The sequence below is a fragment of the Parasteatoda tepidariorum genome, chromosome 10 (assembly GCF_982258835.1).
Source record: "Parasteatoda tepidariorum strain Cologne lab strain chromosome 10, Ptep-v5.0, whole genome shotgun sequence".
NCBI lineage: Eukaryota > Metazoa > Arthropoda > Arachnida > Araneae > Theridiidae > Parasteatoda > Parasteatoda tepidariorum.
In genome coordinates, this window is record NC_141764.1 from 96,236,130 (window position 1) to 96,243,881 (window position 7,752).

The 7,752-nt window shown below is 33.3% G+C and overlaps 1 pseudogene across 1 annotated transcript; it reads left to right on the plus strand.

Moving 5' to 3' along the window:
* The first annotated feature begins 315 nt into the window (after positions 1-315).
* Positions 316-4,338, plus strand: LOC147803111 (uncharacterized; annotated as a pseudogene). Its single transcript, XR_015429781.1, has one exon. The product of XR_015429781.1 is annotated as an uncharacterized LOC147803111 (transcript).
* Positions 4,339-7,752: the final 3,414 nt, after the last annotated feature.

Below are 7,752 nucleotides of genomic sequence, written 5' to 3' on the forward strand. Positions count from 1 at the left end.
TCTGGCCATGATGTTCCACATGAGAGCGGGGAAGCGCCCTAAGTCATCAAGGAAGCAGGTGGACAATTAAGTGAGAATTATGTAGTGGGAGGAATTATACAGCGCGGGTAGGGGTTTTGCACCAAAGTTTTTTTTTAAGAAAAAAATCACAAATAATGAAGTTTTTGTCCTATATACATCAATTATAGTCTAGTCTTAAAATTTTTGAGACTTATAAATAGTTTTGTTATTAATTTTAAATTTTTTTACAGACTCTTGAGCTGACACTGAAGAGCCTTTTTGTGTGAACAGTCTGGTAACCTATCAGAAGAAGAAACTGTGTCAAGCGAACTGTCGCAAGCAAAAACTGTGTTCACGTGGAGCAATTCTGCTACCCTGCTTTTGCTCACTATTTACAAGGAAAATCTGGAGCGTTTCAAGTTCAATAAAAAAAACAGAACAATATGGACTGAAATAGCTTCAGCCATGGCCAAGCACGGCTATCAATTGTCTCACATCCAGTGTGACAATAAAATCAAGGGACTGTTGTCCAGTTACAGGAAGGTGAAGTACAATAACCGTCTTTCAGGTAACAAGCGTATAACTTGCAAGTATTATGTTATGACGAATTGGATGCGATGTTTTTTAAAGCGCCCACAATTAAACCTGTTTCAGCTTCATCTTCCTTGTCCGGATTTAAGGTGCGGCCTAATTCAGAGAAAGGAGCTGAATCCTCTGCACGTTCCCCTTCTCCCCACCTCCTTCTGCGGCCCAGGAAGAGCCAAGTAGAAATCCTACACTAAAACGGAAGATTGAAGAGGAAGAACCTCATTATTTTGGTCTTTTTAGGGAAAGTTGTGAGAGAAGGCACATGGAAAGGATTGAACAAACTAAAGAATTCCTTTTCCACTTGTATGTGCAAAATAAATAATTTTGAAACATTTTGTTCTTAATAATTAAATAGTGAGCGCTTGATGTATTTTTTTTTTTTTATCATATAGTCTGTATTTAGATTAGTTCATGAAAAGCCAGTAAAATTAGGTATGTATAAGTTCAGTTATTTTTAAATGATAGTTTAATTTTTATTGGGTGAGGCAATGGATATCCAGGGAGTTGAATACATCTAGCTGAATATTATACATATTTCATCTTAGTGAGAAAAAAGAATGGAAATTTTTTTTAATATTTTATGAAAACCAAATTATATTAGAATTACGTAGTTGGAGATTTATTGTAAATTGGGTTCGTTAAAAATGTTAATTCTTTGAACTTTGTTAACGCTTAATTTTTAATGTTTTTTTTTATATATTATAAATTTTTGTATTTATACAGATGGTGTTCCTCTAGGTTTACTGTGTTAACTTTTACGTAATTATTACTCTTAACACTAGTTTCTTCAACCAACATTTGTTAGAATACATATTGCCTAACATTCCACGAACTAAAATAATGTAGCCAAATAAATTTTTTAAAACTAGATAACTATATCCCCAATTCAAAATATAAATTACTCCCTCAGATGTCCTTTGAAATGTATCATTATCAATTGATAGAATCAATGTCTTGTGAATCTTAGAAAATATTTTTACATTTCTTTTACTTACGTTACTAAACACAAATTGTATTGAAATAACAAAAGTTTCTTTTACGTTAATAAAGACAAATTGTGTTGTTTGAAAACATCGCCTCTTCAGATGAGTAATTACAATAATAAAAATAAACATACTGTATACATACAGTTGGACGCTCCATAATATTTCACTGTATACATACAATATAAATTTATTTTCAAATTTGACAGAAAATTTTAACTAAAAGAATAAAATTTAGAGAACACAGCATTCCTATTTATACATTTGGCTGTAGCAAATGCATGTAACTAGTAGATGAAAATATATCTTGATAAACATGAAATGTTTCAAAAATTCCATTTCTTAAGGGGACCCGGAAAGTTAAAAATATCAAAATTTTCGAAAATACTTTTTTTTATTTCATTAAATAATTTGAACTTTCTTCTTTCCAACGATACCAAGTTTATATTTCTCCGATTAGTAGAAGTATTTTAATTTATTTTTTAAAACAGTCAACTATGTCAAAAAACTCGAGCAGACCAAATGGTTTCGGTTTCAATGCAGACGACATTTGACATCTCTTCGATTTAGTTTCGTTTCAAATTGTACAGTAAAGATAAAGCTAATAATTTTTACTTATTTAAGCTTTTAGCTTTATAAGACTACTTCTTCTATATTTTAAGGATTGTTTTACTTTAACTTTCACTTCACTCTCTCTGTTTATCTTTTTGAAATATTGCGAAGCAAACGTGCTGTTTTGATATTTTAAAAACCATTTGTTCGTTTTAGTTCTTTATTTGTTAATATTATATTTTTGTTTTGTTTTATATTTATTACGTTGAAAAATCTATTTGTTTTTGTTAAATAAGTTATCAATAAGTTGTTTTATTTGATATTTCGAATCGCGTGTTTTGATTCAGTTTTATGCCATGGGTCGAACTACAAATGTTTTTAAAAAGCGTAAGGCTTTCAATTTCTTAGGAAGTAAATCAAAAGCACAACGTAGTCATGTTAATGTTGATAAAATTTCATTAGACGATTCATCATCTAGCCGTAAACTAAGTAGCGGTAATTTGTTTGAAAGTCTAAAGGATGAACAAACATCAAAAAATATAATTATTGAACTTGGTTTGTTATCAGAAGCATTGGAAAATGTTGCTTGCAAGAACTGTGGACATAAGTCGGTAAAAATCAATCTTGTTGGTAAAGACTGTGGGTTAGCTGTAAAACTACAAATGTTTTGTGAAAACTGTAGTTTTTTACATAATTTTTGCAGTTCTTCTATGCATAAGAGTGCTAACGGCGATACCTTTCATGCCCTCAATACCAGGCTTGTGTATAGCCTTAGAGCAATAGGCAAAGGTGCTTCTGCAGGTCAAGTATTTTGTGGATTGATGAACCTGCCACCTCCTCCCACAAAATTTGGCAAATATAATTTGATGCTCAAATCAGTAGTTTCTGATGTTTGTGCAGAGACTATGAGTCGAGCAGCAAAAGAGGTTATTTCTGAAAATTCAGAGGATATCGATAACCATAACATCGCTGTTGCTATTGATGGAACGTGGCAAAAACGAAGCGGTTTTTCTTCAAAAAATGGAGTTGTTTCTGCTACAAGTGTGGACACAGGAAAAGTAATAGATGTTGAGGTGCTGTCTAAACATTGTGTTTGTTTGGATAAAAAAAAATCATACTGATAAATGCAAAAAGAACTTTGAAGGAAACAGTGGCAAAATGGAAGTGGATGGAGCTCTAGCAATATTCAAACGCAGTGTCCCATTACATTCATTAAAATATGTGAAATACTTAGGTGATGGAGATTCAAAGGCTTTTACAAACATTGAAAAAGAGAATGTATATGGAGACGAATATCCAGTAGAGAAGTTGGAGTGCGTTGGCCATGTGCAGAAAAGGATGGGATGTCGTCTTCGTCGCCTGGTGAAAAAGATGAAAGGGGAGAAGCTCAGTGATAATAAAGTGCTTGGTGGAAGAAGACGCTTGACAGACTCACAGATTGACAAGCTACAGACATATTATGGATTAGCTATCCGACGGAATGTTGGAAATTTGGACGACATGCGTCAAGCAGTGTGGGCTATATTTTTCCACAAGTATTCTACTGACCAAAAACCACAACATGGATTGTGCCTAACTGGAATAGAATCTTGGTGTGGTTACCAGAAAGCTTTGGTTTCTGGTGTGCCTTACATCCATAAGGATAGTTTGCCGGCAGCTGTGATGGAGGCAATAAGGCCTGTTTTTAAAGATTTAGCCCACCCTGACTTGTTAAAAAAATGCCTTCATGGGAAAACTCAGAATCCCAATGAATCTCTGAATAGTGTTATCTGGTCACGAATACCCAAAAATGTATTTGTGCACATAGACACTTTGCAGTTTGGTGTGTTCGAAGCTGTGAGTGTTTTCAATGAAGGCAATATTGTGCGGTGCCAGGTGCTACAGAAGCTAAAAATTCTCCCAGGACAATATTGTGTCAGTGCAATGCAGTCTATTGATGATGAAAGACTAAGAAATGCTCAACGAGATTGTGAAGCTTCAGAAAGAAGGACACAGAAACATATTAATGTCATGGAAGAGGAAGATTCATGTGATGACTATTGTCCTGGTGGATATTAATTTCTACAGTAATTTAAATATCATTTATTGCTAAACTTTCCTTTATTTGTGTTCATTATTGTTTTATCTATAATTACCATTGCTAATGTGCCTATATTTTTAAATTATAAATCATCTATTTTTATAATAGGAATTCTTAAAATATGAGTGTTTTTTCGACAAAAATCGCTTCACTTTCAACACATTTTTTGGATTTAAAATAAAAATATTACCAACTTAATTTATTTTAATCTGTGTAATAAGTGTATATACATATAATAACTAGAAAAATTATGAAAAAAATCATGGTTAAAAGTTTTTATTAGTTTTTTTTAATGTAAAATTAGACATTTTGCCTCGTATCTCAAAATGATTTTTTTGGGTACTCGATGTACCTTTTCTGAAAAACTAAAAAAGTTACAAAGCTAAAAAAATTACACAATATGTATAAAGTGTTATAGTTAATTTAACATGAGCTTTTGTGGAAAAATTGATTAGGTAATGTTTAAAAATTTTTTAAAGCTGAAAATCTTCAGTTTTTTGCCTTTTTTTGACATAGCTGCACTAAAAAATTTTTTTTTAAAGTTTGAACTAAAAAATTTATAAAAGCTCATGTTCAATTATGCTCAAATGTTATAAAAATATGTCTAAAAAATTTCAAGCTGTTATCTTTGTAAAATTCTGAGAAAAGGTACAGTAAAAATGACCTATTTAACATGGGCGATATACAGGATTCTGCGGGATTCCGGGTCCCCTTAACAAATTTCTGAAAACTACTAAATATATGTCTGTTCTAAGAGACAATATGGCTAATTATACATTACCTAAATTATTTAACATCAGTGATGGCAAGTTCCTTCGAGTGTAAAAACCACCTTAGAAGAAATAGCCTCTAATCCAAGCAGAAGAAACTTTTTTTCCCCAAAAAAATATAGCTAGACAGATACCTTGTCTTTCATCATCACTAGGTGTCACATTCTTGCGGCGGGCACGTGTCGCATTGGACGGTCGAGAATGACTCCATTCTTTCACAGATGTTCCTATTATTTTGCCCTATACCTGTACATTTCTTCACTGCTAACAAGATACTTTAAAAAAATTACGAATTTACGTGATCCGAAATGTGGAGGAATAGAGAAAATTCTTATGAATCCCTCAAATACATCGATTTAGATATTGAGGCCACACCGTTTTATCCAGCTGTAGCGGAGGCAATCAAAATCGGCCTAACTCTTCAAGCTACTACGTGTACTATTGAACGTACTTTTAGTACAATGCGACGCATGAAAACATGGAATCGGTACTACAATGTCTCACGACAGATTAAGTAGTTTGAGCTTGCTCAGTGTGCATAAGAAAAGAATCAAAGATGACTCAGAATTCATTGAAAATGTTATAAAAAGATTTGGACAGCTAACAACACGATTACAATTCTTGTTTGATTAAACAATTTTTAATTGTTATGAATCAATAATTGCTTAACTATTTGCTTTTGAATAAAAATATTTTTATACTCTTTAATTGTTTAAATAAAGCCAGGGGGGTGCAAGTGCACCCCCTTGCACTCCGCTGCCGGCGCCCTTGTCTCTACCAATTCCTTGAATTTTGAGGGATTTGCACTCGCACAAGGAGATGATCCAGAATTAAAATCACTGCTTAAAACACCAACTTCACTGAAATTGGAACAAACATTCATTCCCATATTAAATGTGCAAATATATTGTAATATATTGCAACTGGTAAACCTCGTCCTTTTGTACCATAACAGTATCGTAAAATCATTTTCAATCAACTTCACGGACTTTCTCATCCAGGAATCTCTGCGACAAAAAAGTTGATCTGTGATAAATACGTTTTTCAAAATATGCATAAGTACATAACAGAGCAAGTTAGATGTTGTGAACCATGCCAACGCTTACAGATTCATAAACACACAAAAACACCACTGGGTAACTTCACTCTACCAGATGCTAGATTTTTACACATCCACCTAGACCTGGTAGGAATTCTTCTTCCATGTGATGGCAACACTTATTATCTCACAATCACAGATCGTTTCACTAGATGGCCTGAAGCAATCCCTATTCCAGACGCTAAAGCTTCCACTGTGTGTAGAGCCCTTTTCAACGTGTGGATTTCCCGTTTTGGTTGTCCCTCCACTATTACAACTGATCAAGGTAGACAACTAGAATCTTCTCTTTTTCACGAACTAAATATTCTGACTGGTACAAACAGCATCCGTGCAACAGCCTATAATCCAATGTCAAATGGTACAATTGAACGATTTCATCGCCACATGAAAAGCTCATTAAAGGCCCACGAAAAAACAATATTAGGAACAATTATTAGGAATTCCGACAGCTTTCAAAAGTAATTTACAAGCCACCAGTGCTAAACTTGTGTATGGAAAATCCTTCGTTTTACCAGCAGATATGTTCAACGAATTTGATAACAAACAGTGCATAGACAAAACATTTGTCACAAATCTAAAAGAACAAATGAATAAGCTCAATCCTGTCAGTGTTTCCCGACATGGGAAAGCCCCATTTTTATGCACCCTGATATACTCATGTTTTCTTACGCACCGACCATCAACAACCTCCCTTAAGCCAACCGTACACTAGACCTCACAAAGTACTTCAACGATCCCAAAAAACAATAACCATCCAACTGAAAGACCGCTCGTCTACAGTTTCACTGGATCGTGTAAAACCGGCATATCTTTCAAAGGAATCAGAATAATCTGCCGATGAATCGAGTGCGAGTGATAAAACAAACGGCAATATCGAACAGCCGATTGTAACGAAGAGTGACAGAAAAGTGCATTTTCCTGACAGACTTACATATACTAAGTCTCACATTATGCCTCATATATATATATATATACTTATGTTTTTCATTTATATTGCATTGAAATAATTTTGCTTATATCATTTTAATTCTTAGCAGAATTTTTGCAGATATTTTTTTTCTTATCACAGAAACAAATATTTCTTCATTTTATCTAAATAAATTTTGTGTCGTTCGGTTCCCTCACTGGGGGGGGGATACTCTGTGGTGACCCATAACTATTTTCCCTTTTCTTTATGCGTCAATCACAAATTTCACAAAGTGAAACTTTTAATTTGAAACTGAAACCCAAAATTGGTAACTGAAACTAAAATCTGTCTTTCAAAATTCTAATCCAATAATATAATTTCTCAAATTAAATCTAGCCAATCATTGCACATTAAAGGTGTGGCTAATTCATTTCTCTGGTGAGATCCGAAAACACAGCATCTTTTCTCTGCTAAAACTCATTGCAAACGGACGTGTAGTCCTATTTCTCTATAATTTTATTATTTTGCCATAGCGTATATGTTTGTGATGCGGTTAATAAAATCTTAATGTTTAACCTGTTTTGTACCTGTAAAAATTTTTTAACCTGTAAAAATTTGTGTTTTTATTTTTGTTATGTTTAAATAAATTGTTTTTGTTTATTACTACGTTTGTCTGTATTGTTGTTGAGAAATACGTTACAGACAAATAAATTGGAGGCACCTGACGAGATACGGCTGAACCGTTGTGGTTCGGTGATTAAAAATCCAATAAG